This window comes from Schistocerca americana, chromosome 3 (assembly GCF_021461395.2).
Source record: "Schistocerca americana isolate TAMUIC-IGC-003095 chromosome 3, iqSchAmer2.1, whole genome shotgun sequence".
Lineage (NCBI taxonomy): Eukaryota > Metazoa > Arthropoda > Insecta > Orthoptera > Acrididae > Schistocerca > Schistocerca americana.
This window is the reverse complement of record NC_060121.1, coordinates 383,506,106-383,524,248: the sequence shown is the minus strand read 5'-3', so window position 1 is coordinate 383,524,248 and position 18,143 is coordinate 383,506,106. Positions and strand designations below refer to the sequence as shown.

At 39.4% G+C, this 18,143-nt stretch overlaps 1 protein-coding gene across 5 annotated transcripts in view; it reads left to right on the top strand.

Moving 5' to 3' along the window:
- Positions 1-18,143, top strand: part of LOC124605663 (DNA repair and recombination protein RAD54B-like) — a 336,958-nt gene that overhangs the window by 201,533 nt on the left and 117,282 nt on the right. The window lies entirely within an intron of this gene.

Below are 18,143 nucleotides of genomic sequence, written 5' to 3'. Positions count from 1 at the left end.
CCATGCCACCCTAAGCCATATAATGCTCTCTTCAGTGAGTGGGAATTTCTCGGTGCCCTTGCCGATTGTCTTGACACATCCCCTGGACCAGACTGCATCTATCCACAAGTGATTAAACATATGTCAGCAGTTTACCAGGGCTACATTGTTGCTGTCTTCAAATAATTCTGCAGTGATGGTGAGTTCCTGTCACAATGGTGAGAAAGTATAGTCGTTCCAGTGCTAGAACGTGGTAAGGACCGCCATGAAGTTTTTATCACTCAATCTAAGGGTGGGAGTCCGGCTTTCTCTCCCAGGCCTTTAACCTCTCGGTTTTTTTAACTCTTCCTCACTCTTTCTTTGCTATTTGTTCACCTTGATGTTCGTCTTTTCTCTGTTTGTGTTTCTTTAGCCTTGCATTTTTAGGCTGGAGATTTTAGTGTGATGGAGAGTGGCTGGCTCATCCTTTTATATTCTTGTGATCAGCCAGCCCAGGCCACCTGCTATATTACTTTAATACCTTTCACTGCTTTTTTCCTTTTTTGTGTATGTTTTCCCTTTTTTGTTTGCTGTTTTTGATTTCTCTTTAATTGTGGTTCCCAGTTAGTTTTATGCCTTTTTTTTATTTTCCCCAACTCCTTTTGTGAAAGGTTTTATCCCGAGACCTGTTTGCATGAGGAAAAAGGGACTGATGATACTGTAGTTTGGCCCCTTGACTCTCCAAACCAGACCAACCAACCAACTCAAAAAGCCATGGACCCAAGTTGTCAACAAGGCACTTTGCAAGCTGGTGGTGGCTCCATAATGGTATGGGCTGTGTTTATGTGGAATGGCCTGGGTTCTGTGGTCCAACTGAACCAACCATCGCATGGAAATGCTTATGTTCGGCTGCTTGGAGACCATTTCCAGCATCCTGTTCCCAAACAATTTTTATGGATGACTATGCACCATCTGACTGGGCCACAGTTGTTCATGATTGGTTTGAAGTGCATTATGGACAATTTGAGCAAATGATTTGGCCACCCAGATCACCCAACATGAATCCAGTCAAACATTTATGGTACATAATCAAGAAGTCAGATAGTACACAAAATCCTGCACCAGCAACACTTTTGCAATCACAGATGGCAGTAGAGGCAGAATGGCTCAATATTTCTGCAGGGGACTTGCTTGTTGAGTCCACACTATATCGAGTTGCTTCATTATGCTGGCAAAAGGAGATCCAAAACAATGTTTGGAGATGTCCCAAGCTTTCGTCACTTCCGCGTACAGGGTGACTTTTTGATGTGTATGGAAAGTGAAATGACACACAGGTAATGCTGATAGGAATCTCAAAATTCAGTACCATTTTCACCGAACTAATACATACGGAACTATTGCTGCTTTTCTGTGGCTCACAAACAAAAGTCCAAAGAACTCAGGGTTCAAATGTAAAATAGCCTTATTATAAATATTGTGTGAAGCTGCTTGAAATGAAGCATTTTTGTAGCAAAATGGACAAAATGTTCCAGTTGTAAACCAAATGAAATAGGGTCTTAAACTTTGGAAAAATCATACTTCCTTCAAGCTTAGCTGGAATGTTACTTGACAGATGTCTTTGATTTGATTTGACATACTTTTCCTTGAGGAAAGGAAGTGTAATACTTGCTGCTTGTTTTGACCTTCCCGTGGGACTGCCATTTTCAGCCACATGTGGTTTCCAACAATCATTGCAATAAACAAAAACCTTTAATGTTAATTATTGACTAAATGGTTGGAAAAAAGGAATAGGAATTTTGATGTGTAAATTCGCCGTGTCTGCTGCAGGTGATATTTCCATACATGTCTAAAAGTCACCTTGTATAAAGTTTGCAGATTGGCAGCAATGCAAGCTTGTTGAAAAGTGGGGGAAGTACACCCTTTCCATCACAAGGGATGGGAGTTCTCATGAGAAACCTTAACGTTTAAAAATATTCTATAACGCTGACTTAGTTTTAGTTTTGTGTGTCTCTAGGCACATTGGTGACAGTTCCAATGACATTTCGCCCCCTAGGGTTTGGGACAGAGTGCAAAACAGTAACATATTAGCATATTTATGTAGCATCAGAAGTAATTTTTATATAATATTAGGTGCACATATAACTTGCTATCTGAGAAAAAAAATACTGTGACAGTAAGACACTCCTAGCACCCATATTATTGAGGGTACATTGTCAAAAAGATTTGTGCCAGGGTTGATACACCTCTGCCGAGAGCTACAAGGGTAGTAGGGTGGACGGAGAGTGGAAGGGGGGGGGGGGGGGGGACACCGAATCTAACTTGAGTCTCAGCATGGCCAATCAGGTTAAACCTTGATCCCCATCTGGTTTCCTTTGACTTGGGTTTTTACTTACTGACTTAATGCTTGCTGCTTCACCTGTGTGCATATACATTGCATGCATTCCACATATATTTAACGTGCTTCACACATGTGTGTCTTGAAATTATCCCAGTGTAAAGAGTATTCCAGGAAGTTTTGGGGTTGCAGCTGTCTGACATCTACTTCTTACCACTATACTTTGGCTGACAACCATTCAGTCATCTTCAGGTGCGTTTTTTACACTGAAGATTGCTAATTCCCTTTGCTAACTTTGTAGCAAAAACTGGCAAGGAGACGCATGTGCTAAGGCAGCTGCCACATGTGCAACCTCTGATGTGTTTCGCACCATAGATGGAGCAATATTTCAAGAGGGTGTGAAACTCAACAGAGGTTGCTCATGTAGCGGCTGCCTTTGTGCATGCATCTCCATGCCAATATTTGGTATAAAGTTAGTGACGGGAACTATAGTGCGTTCCACAAACTGTGGTAGTTGGCACTTGTTGAAGCATGGATGAGGATTGCGTTGTTGATGATTCCAAGCGACAGCTGCATGCTTCTGCCATCCACCTGAAGAAAGCATATATGCTGCAAATTAAGTCTCTCGCTTCCTTAGGCGGAATGTATCACTTACCACCAACACCAGCAATGACAGCTCACAACAAATGGAACAAAAATTCACTGAACAATTCGCTATGATAACGTTTAATGTTCGCGTTCGCTATGTAATTCAGAGCAGAGCACTCAGAACACTACTGAACGCTCATTGGCTGTTGTAGAATGCTTGATGTAGGTGTGCAGAACAAGCCTAAACTCGACGACCATCATTTGTGACTCCAACTATAGCAGTCTGCAGTGCAAAACACTAACCATAAGATGGCTGAATGGCTGTCAGCCAAAATATCATGGCAAGAAGTCGATGTGATCCTGCTGCTATCCTGAAAGGGCATGAAATACTTCACACACATTTTTACGCATCTCCTCTGTAAGTGTACTGAATTTTTGCTTTGCAGTTTCATCTGAACCTGAGGAAAGGTTTTAGGACACTCTTTTTGTTACAGTAGTTTTTCCAATATAGCACGTGTTACATGCACCTAGTTTTGTAAAAATTACTTCCAACATTACATAAATATGCTAACATGATACTGTTTTGCACCTTGTCTCACACCCCAGGCATGAAATGTCATTGGAACTGTCATCAATGAACCTGGAAAGACACAAAACTAGAACTAAGAAACTAAACTCATTCATTACATAATATTTCTATACATGTCGTGGCTACTCACCTGCACCCTCTCTCCTAAGGATGGAAAGGGTATATTACCCCCCCCCCCCCCCCCCCGCCCCCCCAATATTGTTATAGAAATATATGTGACTGAAACTGTTCTAGTCATTCCTGAGTTATGCTTCTATGTTACTCACTTTTAACCTCTGACCCTACTCTTATGGAAGGTAGATGGTTCTTATCCCCACAGTGCTTCTGTTCAGCAGTAAGAGATATGGGTACCAGGTTGGCTTAAGCAATCAAATGATTTAGGAGATGTGGAATGTACTTACCTACATACGTACATACATCCATCCATCCATCCATACATACATACATACATGCATACACTGATAAATCAAAACATTATGACCACTGGCCATGATGAAGTTGGATGCTGCCTGGTGGTGTTGCGGGCATGTGACACAGTAAAAACAGTTTGTGGGCGGAGCTGACAAGGATGGGGTATCATCCTAGCAAAGATATGGGCTGCAGATGGAGAAATCCATTAAGATAAATGACTTTGACAAAGGGCAGATTCTTATTATGCAGAGCCTGTGAATGAGTATCTCAAAAACAGTGAAGCTGGTTGAACGTTAACACACTGCTGTCGTAAACATCTATGGAAAGAGGTAGGGGAACCCTGAAACTACCACTAGGTGCTAAATGATTGGACATCTACGACTCTTCACAGAACGTGGGGTTTGGAGGCTTGTCTTCTCTGCAAAGTAAGATAGATGGTGATCTGTAGTATCTCTGCCAAAAGAACACAATGCTTGTGCAAGCACAAATGTTTTGGAGAACACCATTCATCGTACATTGTTGAACATGGGACTCTGCAACAGACCACGCCTACGTGTTCACATGTTGCCCCAGCGACATCGTCAGCTACAATTGCAATGGGTATGGGACCATCAGAATTTGACCGTTGATCAATGGAAAATGTGTTGGCTCTTCGGGTGAATCACCGTTTTGCTATACTGGGTTGACGATCGTCTCCACAAATGCCATCATTAGGTGAGCTGTGGCTTGAAACATGCAGTGCACCGTGGATGCTTGCTGGTGGGAGCAGTATTATGCTATGGAAGACATGCTCCTGTGCTTACATGGGACCTGTGGTACTATACTCTAGTCATCATAAGAATAAACCTGATGCAAACAAACACAATCTCTGTGATTGGTCAGAAGCCATAGCACACATACACTGGCGGTGTTACGCTCTTGGAAGTAGGTCCTACTTATGTATTAGATACATTATTACTAAGTTACGTTAAATGAAACTTTAAGATATTCAAATGTAGTAACAGCCATCAACGTTTTTCTTAGTTACACTTTGCTTATGTAGTTTTTATTTCAAAAAGCATGTACAGTCACAGCCTCTGCACTGTTGTGCTCTGATTGTCGCACTGTTAATATGCAGTATGAAAATGGCTGAGGCAGCGTCCTGTTCGGTAATGAAACATGCGTATGGAACATGATTAAAAAGTGCTGAGAAAGAGGTTCTTCTTAATGTTTGTCATAAATTTGCAGAAATAATCAGCTTTTAGATTTTCCAAGGCTTCGTGAGTTATTGCAGCACACGGTTCTCTAGTTCAAGTCTTGCGTGAGTCAATTTTTTTTCTCATTCAATTTGAATTACCTGCATCTCATAATTGTAAAATTTATCATCATTTTTTTAAAATAATGCATGTCTTCTTGTTTTTAATTACATATTGCATGCGAAATTCCTGTTTTCATTTCAAATATAAATTCTCAATTATTGTTATTTTATGAAAGACTGTTTACAAAGGTTGCTTAAATTAAGGAAACATAAGAATTTAATTTTGTAAGACAAAAAGGGGAAACTAAATTCTTTTTATTTGGACTATGTTCATTGTTTTACACCACAGATGTGTCGTAGAAACGTGAAAAATAATGTGTCGTAGAAACATGGGAAACAATCATTTTCACAGCATCAAGCACACCATACAAGTGCTGCATTTTTACATTTGCTACTGTACCATTACAGTGTGAACCCAACAGAACTGATCTGGAGCCAAGTTAAGGGATTTGGCCTGAGAAATAACAAGAGGAGTTTTCATCACTCTTTTTGTGATTATAATACTACGTCAAGTGAGAACGAGAGCATTTTATGCTTTCTGTCGGGTCACCTAAGAAGTGCTTGGTAGTGCTGGAGTTTTGCAGAATATTATTTCATTCTCTTTAAAAACCAACATCTACATCTACGCCTACATGGTAACTCTGCAGAGGGTTCATCAAATCATTTTCATACTGCTTCTCTACCATTTCAATCTCAAATGGCGCGTGGGAAAAAAGAACACCTAAATCTTTCCATTCGAGCTCTGATTTCTCTTATTTTATTTTTCTCCCTATGTAGGTGGGTATCAACAAAATATTTTCGCATTCAGAAGAGAAAGTTGGCGATTGAAATTTCGTAAATAGATCTCACTGCAAAGAAAACCGCCTTTGTTCCAGTGACTGCCATCCCAACTCACGTATCATATCAGTGACACTCTCACCACTATTGCACGATAACATGAAACGAGCTGCCCTTCTTTGCACTTTTTCGATGTCCTCCATCAATCCTACCTCTTAAGGATCCCACACTGCGCAGCGGTATTCCAACAGAGGATGGATAAGTGTAATGTAGGCTGTCGCTTTAGTGGGTTTGTCGCATCTTCCAATTGTTCTGACAACAAAGCACAGTCTTTGTTTTGCCTTCCCCACAATATTATCCATGTGGTCTTTCCAATTTAAGTTGCTCGTAATTGTAATTCCTAGGTATTTAGTCGAATTGACAGCCCTTAGATTTGTGCAATTTATCGTATACCCAAAATTTATCGGATTCATTTTAGTACCCATGTGGATGACGTCACAGTTTTCTTTCTGTAGCGCCAATTGCCACTTTTCGCACCATACAGAAATTCTCTCTAGATCATTTTGTAATTGGAATTGATCGTCTGATGATTTTACTAGATAGTAAATTACAGTGTCATCTGCAAACAATCTAAGGGTGCTGCTCAGATTATCATCTAGATCATTTATGTAGGTCAGGAACAGCAGAGGGCCTATGACACTACCTTGCGGAGCGCCAGATATCACTTCCGTTCTACTCGATGATTTACCGTCTATCACTATGAACTGTGACCCCTCTGAGAGGAAATCACGAATTCATTCACACAACTGAGTCGATACTCCATATGCATGCAATTTGATTAATAGTCGCTTGTGAGGAATGGTATCAAAAGCCTTCTGGAAGTCTAAATAACATTCAAAACTATAATTTTTCTTTGCCTGTCTCATTTTACGTCTGAACTGCAACTGCTCACCATCATTGCAGGCTAGATGGGCCGCTGGTTGGCCAATGCTGTCCAATTTTAGTGCAGCAGTAAAGCTGTTGTCCCACCCATCATCACTCAATCTATGTGAGTGAAACAGCATAAAACATATTCTTATGATCGTACTTGACTGTACTGATCACAACTTTGGTTCTGCTGCACGAGAAACAAAATCCAGTGAGATTCAAGCAAACACGGAAGAATCATGGCATAATGTTTACATCAGGTTTATTCTTATGATGAACAGAGTATATTCAAAGACACATTGTGTGTCACCTGTACCCCTTCATGCTTGATGTTTTCTCCAACAGCGATGTCATCTTTCAGCAGTAGAATTGTCCGGGTCTCTGAGCCAGAACCATACCACAGTGGTTTGAGGAGCATTATAGTGAACTCGCATTGATGTATTGGTGACCACATTTGTCTTTTGTAATTCCTGTGGAATCCATCTGGATCGCTAGGGCACCATCACTGCATTTGTATATCAGCTACCCAATATTTACACGAATTCCATGACCTGTCCATAGACATGTAATGCCACATACCTCCACCAATCTACCAACAAACTGTCGGATCCCTGATAGGCAGAATCAGTGATGTATTTTGTTCCAAGATGGACAAACAAGCTATTAAGCGGTGGTCATAATGTCTTGGCTCATCAGTGTACATACATATGTACATTTTTGTATTGTAGGTAGTGCGTGGGTAGCTCATTTGGTAGAGCTGAAGTCAGGGTTCCAGGTTTGAGTCCCAGTCTGGCACACAGCTTTGTTGAAATTCATGGTCTAGGGGTAGCATCTTTGACCAGTAATCAAAAGCGTCCATAGTCCTGGGTTCTAACCCAGCCACGTCATGTTCAATCCCCAGTGAAGCCTAGGAGTTGTATCTGTCAATTATCATTTCTTTCACCTGTGGCAATGTTTGCTGAAGTGAGGAATGCAGAGTTGCACAGTGGTTAGGAATCTGAAACTATCAGTATATAGTAAACTCATATAGGTGGTAGGTGTCAAAAACACCAAAGGAACGAACACCAAGTGGGTGCTCGTGAATACCTACAACTAAATGCAACAAAAGTTTCAGATGCTAAACAGATAAGCACGTTATTAGCTAGTATTATTGTATTTTCCCTGATAATCTGTTGTCATGAATCACTGCTCCAGTATTTGTTCAAAACTTTACTCTCAGCAGTAGATGTTTGCATTACCTACACTCAGTAGCTGAACAAGAGGTATTAAAAATCATGAGTCCAATCTGTGTAATGTGATAAACAGTTTAATAATTGGAGGATATACCCAGAAGTATTAAAGACCTCAAAGATAATCTCGGTCTTCAAGAATGGGGACAGCCATAATATAAACAATTATGGCTCAGTTTCCATTCTCCTAGCTATACAGGGTGTAAACAGTATAAGCTGCCAAATTATACAGGTGGTTCATCTCGGTGTGCTTGACAAAAAAGTCTAATGAAATATTGTTGTATAACATTCTTTGTTTTTGTATTCCTAAAAAACAAATATTTGTAGGAATGATAGTAGATGCATTTCTGTTTCTATTATCAGTTGACAGTACATGACCATGTTTGTGTATTAACAACGTCACTGTGGCAGTCAGATAAAAGTAATGAACGAACCAGAGAAATGTAAACATTGGACATGTACAATGATGTGGCATGGCGGTCAGGTGTTACCGAAACAAGCCATGTAAAAAGTCATTGAGTTGTCAAGAACGTGTAATTCGTTTTGTGTGAACAATGAAGTACAACCAGATGTTTTCTCTTTTACAATATTACCACAACAAAGGTAGTGGCAGTAAAGAAAAGCTAGCATCAAATAAAATGTGTTTTTCTTAGTACAAAATCAGTTACCATGTAATTTGTTGTGCATTAATTACAAACATCTATTTCCTTTTTTGACAACAGTACCATAATGAAATTAAATTCAGATTGTTTCCATTTCGTAGAACAATACTGTAACAAAAATGAAACCCACATTACTTTGTTTCCTTTACACCGAAACTGTAATAAGTTTTCAAAATGGCCACCATTCAATTCCACGCATGCTTCATTGTGACAAACCCAGTTTCATAGCGTTCGTTCACACACATGCACATTTGCCTTTATGGTATTGGCAACATCGAAAATCCTCTGTGTAAGTCTATCCACATTATTTACTTGCTAAGCGTTAAAAAGTTCCTTCATATTGCCGCAATAGCAAAAATCCAGTGTATTTAAATCAGAACAGCAAGCTGGCCATAAATGCGGAACCAAAATGTCCCGTCTATCATCCTGGAAATTATCTATTCAAAAGCCTTCGTACCCTGTGATCAATGTGGGTGGAGCACCATCACGGATGGTAGCCATGTTCCCTCTATAAATGTTTGGTAATTGTTGCCAGTCAATTGTGCAGGTAAAACTTAAGCCCCAATAATGTAATTATCAATTATACTTTCCCATATATTTATGCAAAAGGGACACTGATAATATGTTGCAATTGCTTGGTGCAGATTTTCTACGCTCCACATTTATTCTGTCGTGAGTGAAACACACTTTGTCTGTAACAATCATTTTTTTTTACAGAATCCTGCTGCACACTTTGTAACAAAAATCACTGTGAGCGTCCTTGTCACAAGGAAAATCTTGTTCTTCCAATACTTATACATGGTGAATGTGGTAAGGCCACAGACACTCTTCTTTCCAAGTGTGATGAATGACAGTGTGTGATACACCCACTTGGTGGATAGTGCTTCTAGTACTCCGATTAGGATCTTCGTGGATGTGGTCCAGAATTTGTTCCTCAGCTTCCAGTGTACTTTCTTCATGTTGAGGGCCTCTCCCTTCCGCACGGGGCAATGAAGTGCCAGTTTCTCTCTATGCATATTAAATACATACTCATAAGTTGTATTCTGTCATGATTTATGTAATAATAAAAGAAAGCATATCAGAACAGGCAATATGATTTGCATGCATAATAAATGCAGAAAGGTAAAGATCACTACTGTACTCCACCATGAATGAATTGAGTAAAAGTAGAGAATTATGATGATGCAAACCTTTGGCGAATGGCAGCAAATTTTGATCATGCAGGAAGTCTTCATTGTGGCAAGTGTTCCAGATAAATTTGTACAGCTGCACTCGCAATACCTTTTGCCTTGCCATAAATTAATGAATATCTCATGGTTGATTGGCAGTAAATCTCCTTTCCATCCTAACATTTAACAGAGTTGCAGTAACGTTTGCACAGGTAACTCTACGAGTGTTGACGATTGGCATATTACAATGACTCAAACATGCAGGCCTTGGTTGCCTATATGTTTGCAACTCATGCTAACAATGTTAGTAAGCGCAGCTGTAAAGAACATCAAATGATTGCTTAAATGAGTGCACCTGTGTTGGAGGTGGGGCACAGTAGGCACTCCGTAGTATTTTGATCCTATTTAATGAATTCTACCAGTCTACTGTACATAATGTTTACACAGGTCCTGCCTAATCCTGGTGCACTGTTTGGTGTCTACTTGTTCAAAAATGTTGCCTGAGACGAACTGTTTTTTTTTTCTGGGACAACCAGAGGAAATGGACAAACTACATGTTTTAAATGAATTACTTGTATTGTACTAACAGTTTTTTTTTTGTAGCGTGTACCATTTACATCCTGTATATAAGATAATTCAAAATGTCATCTACACTCTGATAATAGTTTTTCTCGACAAAATAAAAGCACTGACCAGTTACCAGTATGTATTTAATAAAAGTGGCATTGTTAACAGTGCACTTTTAGGTTTCACTGACCACATTCTTAGATCTTTCAGTCAAAAGGAACTTCCTTTTGGACTTTTCATTGGCCAAAGTAAAGCTTTTGATCATGTTAATTGCTCATGGTTGCTTAAGAATTAAAACTCAGGTGGCATCAGAGATATAACAATTCAGTGGCTTCAATGATATCTCACCATCTGAAACCAAATAGTAGGAATCAGAACCTGGGAATTCAAAGAAATTGACTCCGAAAAGCCCCAGTAAGCATCGGTGTCCCAGAAGGCTCAGCATTTTTTTCTACTTTTTATCAGTGGCCTCCCATTAAGCCTTGTAAATACTTATTTTGTTTCACTTGCAGACAAACACAGATTTGTTCTCTCAGTCTAACTCGACTGCTCAACTGAAATACAAAATTAAGTGACTCATCCAAATGGGTTCTATGCAGGAAGCAAAAGAAGGAACTGCTGCTAAGTACAAGCAGGGAAGTTCATATGCTCTTCCATCCATCCTGCCTATATGTGATTCGTAAAAATTGATGGCAATGAAATTGAATAAATAACAGAGGTGTAATTACATGTCAAATGATCTTTTTAGAGATTTTTCCCACTCGACTGTCTCACAATATTTTATTGCCCTTTACTTATGAGATTCCAACTCACAAAGTATTAAAATTGTTGAGCTAGAAATTTGTATATCTTTCCTTGATAATTTAGCAAATTTGCAATCAGAGATGGTCACATGGGATCCTCTAGACCACCTGAGATGGAATGAACAAAAGATAAGATTTTTCGGAGTGCAGGTTGATAGCACACTGCAAAGAGAACTGAGCAGTCTTTATTATGCTTTCAGAATCCTCAGACAACCATGTGATATAGACACTATGAAAACTTGTACCATGGATTTGCACATTCAGTGATTGCACATGGCATTGTTTTCTGGGAGCTATTCACAAGAATAGTTTCCTAATGCAAAAGAGGCTTATAATAATAATAATAGTCAACTGTCAAACTTATATTGAAAGAACTAAATATATTTTCAGTGCCTTGTATTTATATTCTAGAAACACTATTTTATCAAAAAGTTATTAAAATATGATAGAGTGAGAAATATGAGCACCCTACTCTTCAGATGACCCCTATCCATTAAAAACAAGTAAAACGTTTTTAGCAATAATGCAAAGTAATTACTAATAAAACTCACATTTTATCATGTTGATGAGTACCTAAAGGCAAACTTGTAACAATATTATGACAAGGACAGATGGTACTCACCATATAGTGGAGACACTGAGTCACAGATAGGCAAAAAAAAAAAAAAAAAAAAAAAAAAAAAAAAAAAAAAAAAAAAAAAAAAAGAAGCTTTCGACCAACAAGGCCTTTGTCAAAAATAGACATCACACACACACACACACACAAAAGCAAATGGAACTCACACACACAAGACCACAGACTCTGGTAGCTGAAGCTTGGCTATGAACAGTAGTGCAAGATGGGAGAGGCAACTGGGTGGGGGTAAGGAAGAGAAGGAAGAGCTGGGGTGGAGATGGTAAGGGTGGGGGATGGTAAAGTGCTGCTGCAGGAATGTGCAGGGAAGAGAGAGAGAGAGAGAGTGTAGGGCAGCTAGGTACATTCGGGAGGTTAAACGGAGTGATGTGATTGGGGGGGGGGGGGGGGGGGGGGTAGCAGAAAACAGAAAAGGACTGTCTAACAGAGGTTGAGACCAGGAGGGGTACAGGAACATAGGATCTATTGCAGGGAGAGTTTCCACCTGCACGATTCAGAAAAGCTAGTGTTGGTGGGAAGGATCCAGATGGCACAGGCTGTGAAGCAGTCAATGAAATTTAGTACATCATGTTGGACAGCGTGCTCAGCAACAGGGTGATCCAGTTGTTTTTCGGCCACAGTTTGTTGGAGGCTGTTCGTGCGGACTGCAGTGATGAGTGGTCCCTCTCAGAACACATCAAGGGCTGACTGAGGCGTTTACAGACTGTAATCATCCCCCCCCCCCCCCCCCCCCCCCCCAAACTTGTATGATAATGGCTCTCCTGTGCCTTATCTTTCCAGTCACCCACCACATTCTGAAGCCCCACCGTCCAGTCACAGAGGAGCATTCCACTTGTGACTCAGTCCACCCAGGACTGAAGCATCTGAATTACAGTCCCTGCCATGGTTTCAACTTCCTCTTGTCATGCCCTGTTCACTTCCTCTTGTCATGGCCTGAAATGAGGAATGTCCTACCCAGTAACCTTCCCACACTCCACACAATGGCGTTCTGCCACCCACCGAACTTACACAATATCTTCATCCATCCCTACACAAACCATGCTTCCAACCCTGTGCCTCATGGCTCACATCTCTGCTATAGATATAGATCCAAGACCTGTCCCATACATCCCCCCCCCCCACCACCACCAACTACTCCATTCTGGTCACAAACATCATCTATCCCATCAACAGCAGTCCTGTGAAACCAGTCATGTGATCAACAAGCTAAGCTGCAACCACTGTGCTGCATTCTACATGAGCATGACAACCAACAAGTTGTCTGTCTGCAAGAGTGGCCACCAACAAACTGTGGTCAAAAATCAACTGTATCACCCTGTTGATGAGCATGCCACCCAACACGAAGTTCTTAATTTCAATGACTGCTTCACAGCCTGTGCCATCTGGAACCTTCCCACCTAACACCAGCTTTTCTGAATTGCACAGGTGAGAACTCTCCCTGCAATATATCCTATGTTCCCAAAACCCCCTGACCTCTATCTTCGTTAGACACTGTCGTTGCCCATTTAGCCCCTTCCGTGTTCCCATTTCAGCACTATGCAGCCCTCCATTGCACAAATGCACCCAGACTTTTAACTTCTCCCCCTCTCCACCTCTCCGCCCTCCGTCTACTCTCCCGACTGTACTGCCCAACCCTCTCTCCATCTCGCCCCTGCACACTCCCGCAGCAGCAATTTACTGTCCCCCCATTCTTATTCTGCTATCCCTCCCCCTCTCCATCCCAGCCTCTTCCTTACCCCGTCCGCAGCTCGTGGTCTTGCATTCGTGTCCTCACTTCCCAAGCACGGGGTCCCAGGTTCATTTTACGGCGGAGTCAGGGATTTTAACCTGCCTCAAGATGACTGGGTGTTCGTGTTGTCCTCATCATTTCATCATCATTCATGAAAGTGGCGAGATTTGACTGAGCAAAGATTGGGAATTTGTACAGGCACTGATAACTGTGAAGTTGAGTGCCCCACAAACCAAACATCATCCTCATCATCATCATCTTCCTTACCCCACCCAGTTGCCTCTCCCTCATGCACTGCTGTTCATAGTCAGGCTTCAACTGTGAGAGACTATGGTAATGTGTGTGGGAGTTGCATTCACGTGAGTGTGTGGATGTGTGTGTCTGTTAACTGTTGTTATCTATTTTTGACAAAGATCTTGTTGGCCGAAAGCTTGTTGTGTGACCTATCTGTGATTCAGCTTCTCCACTATTTGGTGAGTAGCAACTATCCTTTTCATAATATTGTTACATTCCACCCGGGTTTTTCCATTGTTTAAAGACAAACTTGCATTGACAATATGGCCCCATTGTTTCCCTCACAAAGTGCAGTAGGAAAAACAGAAACTGGCATGTGTCTCATTTTTGTCGTGAAATGATTTACTTATTTAGATGATATGTAATGATTATTTCAGTCCATCATGTTTTTGCCTTGTCTTTGAATCTCATTGCCTTCTTGTTTGACCAAGGTAATGTTTCATATCTCTTGAGCCTGAGAAATTTTAAGTTCCTGCTGAATTATCTTTCTTTCCCCTATTGCAGTTATTCCTAATTTTATTTTTCTAGTATATAAGGATTTAAATTATTTTCTTTTGTTCTCTAGTGACTACAAAATGTCTAATAAAAATTATTTTCTTTTGTTCTCTAGTGACTACAAAATGTCTAATAAAAAGTTTCATGTTTCATAATGAAGAGAGTTCAGGTACTACTGTAAATAGTTGATTTCATATAATACACTTGTAGTTATTATTTATTCTTACCACTATGTTTTGTTTATCCCAGGAGCAGATCTTAAAACCATATTCATAGATTTACAAAACAGGATACTTGGAAATCAGAGAATTTGGCTTAGTGTATGATTTAATTCATAAGAAAAATTTGTGATGGAAATTGCTTGAAATAAACATATAATTTCTTTTTGTAATAATTACTTTTTATATGCATAAATATATTCTCATTGTTTTACTTGTGCATTTGAAAAAAAGTGTGTTGTGACAAGAATTGGATCTCAAATACAGCCACTGCCTCTGTTTATGAAGCCGTTACTGGTCCTAATTTAAATTGTTTGTTTATCATGTTGTCCCAGTGACCACTCGGCCTGCACATCACACTAGTCTTTTCAAAATTGAAGATACGAGATTCATTCAAACTGTGTTCAGCATTATGTTTCAGTCTAAGGAGAATATATCTGGTTTTCTGAAACAACAAAATACTGTTTTTATAACCTTTATCCCCAAACCTTAGGTTACAAATGTTCATTGACACTCATTGAAACTTCATACATTTTTTATGACCTCACCTGTTTGAAAACTTGAGACTTTTGTATTACTTCAGCTCATCAGGAAATACCATGAGATCATGGTGCCAACTGATTGTAAGGATCTCTCTCTCTCTCTCTCTCTCTCTCTCTCTCTCTCTCTCTCTCTCTCTCTCTCTCCCTCTCCCTCTCCCTCTCCCTCCCTCTCTCTCTCTCCCTCTCCCTCCCCCCCTCCCCCCCTCTCTCCATGCCTCTACCCCCCCCCCTTTTCTCTCTCTCTCTCTCTCTCTCTCTCTCTCTCTCTCTCTCTCTCACACACACACACACACACACACACACACACACCAATTACTTTATTTACGTGACTATAATACAAGGATTTTTCCTTAAATTCATTATGAAAGTGAAAATAACTGCCAATATCCATGCTGAACCAGTGGATCCTTACTCTGTTGTGAAAGGATTTGCATACCCCATCTGTCTGCATCTGTTACCATTAGAATAATAATAATAATAATAATAATAATAATTATTATTATTATTATTATTACTACTACTACTACTACTACAACTACATATTGTTATTATTACTTCATCATCACTACTACTACTACTACAACTACATATTATTATTATTACTACTTGATCTGTTACTACTACTACTACTACTACTACTATTGTTAGAGATAGTGACACGACAGATGACTGACTTATATAGTAATCAATAAAGGAAGTGAAAAATAATAATTAACTTAAACCATTTCTTTTTGTTTATTTTATTTCTCCTCGTATTATCAGAAGTAGACAACTAATAAAAGGGATAAGTTGATAGTAGATATAACGATAACTTTTTTAGACAGATACTTTATATTGATTAGTCAGAATAAATTAAGAATAAAAATTCTGAAGAAACCTCTTAAAAAAGGATATCATTTTCAATCAAGGTTATAGTACTTGTAGTAGCAGTAGTAGTAGTAGTAGTAGCAGCAGCAGATGCAGAAGCAGCAGTAGTTTTATTCATCTGTAGATTACTTTTACAAGGGTATTAGACATGTCTTATTATTATAATTGAAGAAAAACATAAATAATGTAATTCTTATACACACACATTTACGGAAACCATGAGACACCAAATCAGTATGGCCAGCTGAAGAATGAAGCCACCTCCCTTCTGAAAGCAAGGCCAATCTGTTCAAAAAAGTGCTACCTTATCCAGTTTATTCATAGTGTTCAATACTGTTTACAAAGAAGCTATCTAATAATGTATTAGGCTAGGGCTACTCTGTTCATCCATTTTTCACTACTAGTCACAGCACAGGGAATGGAATGATCACATTGGTTCAGTTGTGGGTAAAGCAGGTGGTAGCCTTTGGCTTATTGGTAGAATACTGGGGAAGTGCAATCAGTCTGCAAAAGAGATTACAAACAAATCACTCGTATGACTGGTTCTAGAATATTGCTCAGGTGTGTGGGACCCATACCAGATTGGACTAACAGGGGATATTTAATGTATACAGTGAAGGGCAGCATGAGTGGTCACAGATTTGTTTAATGTGTGGGAGAATTTCACAGAGATACTGAGGGAACTGAACTGGAAGGCTCTTGAAGACAGACATAAATAAACTGTCCCAAGAAAGTCTATCACTGAAGTTTCAATAACCAGCTTTAAATGATTACGCTAGGGATATACATCAATCCCCTACTTATCACTCAGATAGGGATCGTGAGAATGAGACTAGAATAATTACTGGATGCATAGAGGCAGTCAGACAACAATTCTTCTTGTGCTCCGTATGTGAATGGAACAGGAAGAAACCCTAATAATTGGTACAAAGGGACATACCCTCTGTAATGCACCTTACACTGGTTTGCAGAGTGTAGATGTAGATGTAGATGTAGATGTAGACACACTGCATACACTATATACACATTGTTTCATAATGTAACACTACACACATTATCAGCTTGATATCAGGACCACAACTGCAATGTCTGGTTTCCATTTTGCTACCGTGAACAACTGAATCAGTATCCCCCTGTGGCAAGTAAGATGGAGCTCAGAAATAGGAAAAGGTGTTACTATTACACACTGAATAGCTTTGGATGTAAGTTTTTCCAGAAAAGGAGATAAGAAAGAAAAAACATAGCATGAAAGTGTTATGTGAAATGATTTATGTTTTACCGTGTTTATTATTATTTATATGTGTTACTTTATTTTACCTAACCACTGCTTTGTGTTGTCTTAGTAAGCCTTCAATCCATCTTACATTCAGGTAGATATGGTAATTAAAAAAAAATGGAAACGACTCCCTCATTATTGTTGCTACTATACTTACAATCAGTCAAGATAAATGTTTATCAGTCAGGGTATCTTTGTACCACTTTTGCTACAAATGGACACCTACTACCATTACTTTGTACTAAAAGTAACTGTTAGATTGCTACGGATGTCAGCTGTTGAAAAAAATATGTTACAGTCATGAAGCCTACCAAATTGTACCGATGAGTCTCAATCAGAATAAGGACAATACTCCTGCACTAAGTGCACAGACTTTAGTCTCATGCTAGTCGCTATGTATTTATTCTCAAGAAGTGACTGGTTGTGTTACCAATGCATAAATATGAGCCCACAATCATTTATTATACATATATCCATGCAAACAAGAACATTATGGTTCCCTAGCATTTAAAGTTCTTCTGAAATTCCGGAAATTGTTTATAGGAACATGAACTTAAAAGACAAGAAGGAAAGAAAAAATAGCATACCTAAACCAGACGAAAAAAGAGATAGGAAAAAAAAGAACACATAAATCTGGAAAAAACGGAGGATCTGGCAACTCGAGTTTTTAAATAAGATTTGTAAAGTAACTTAAACAGTATGAACGATAGCAATTTTTTAATTCTGCCAACAGTGACTACATGACTCATCATTTCTACTACAAAGTACTTTAAGAT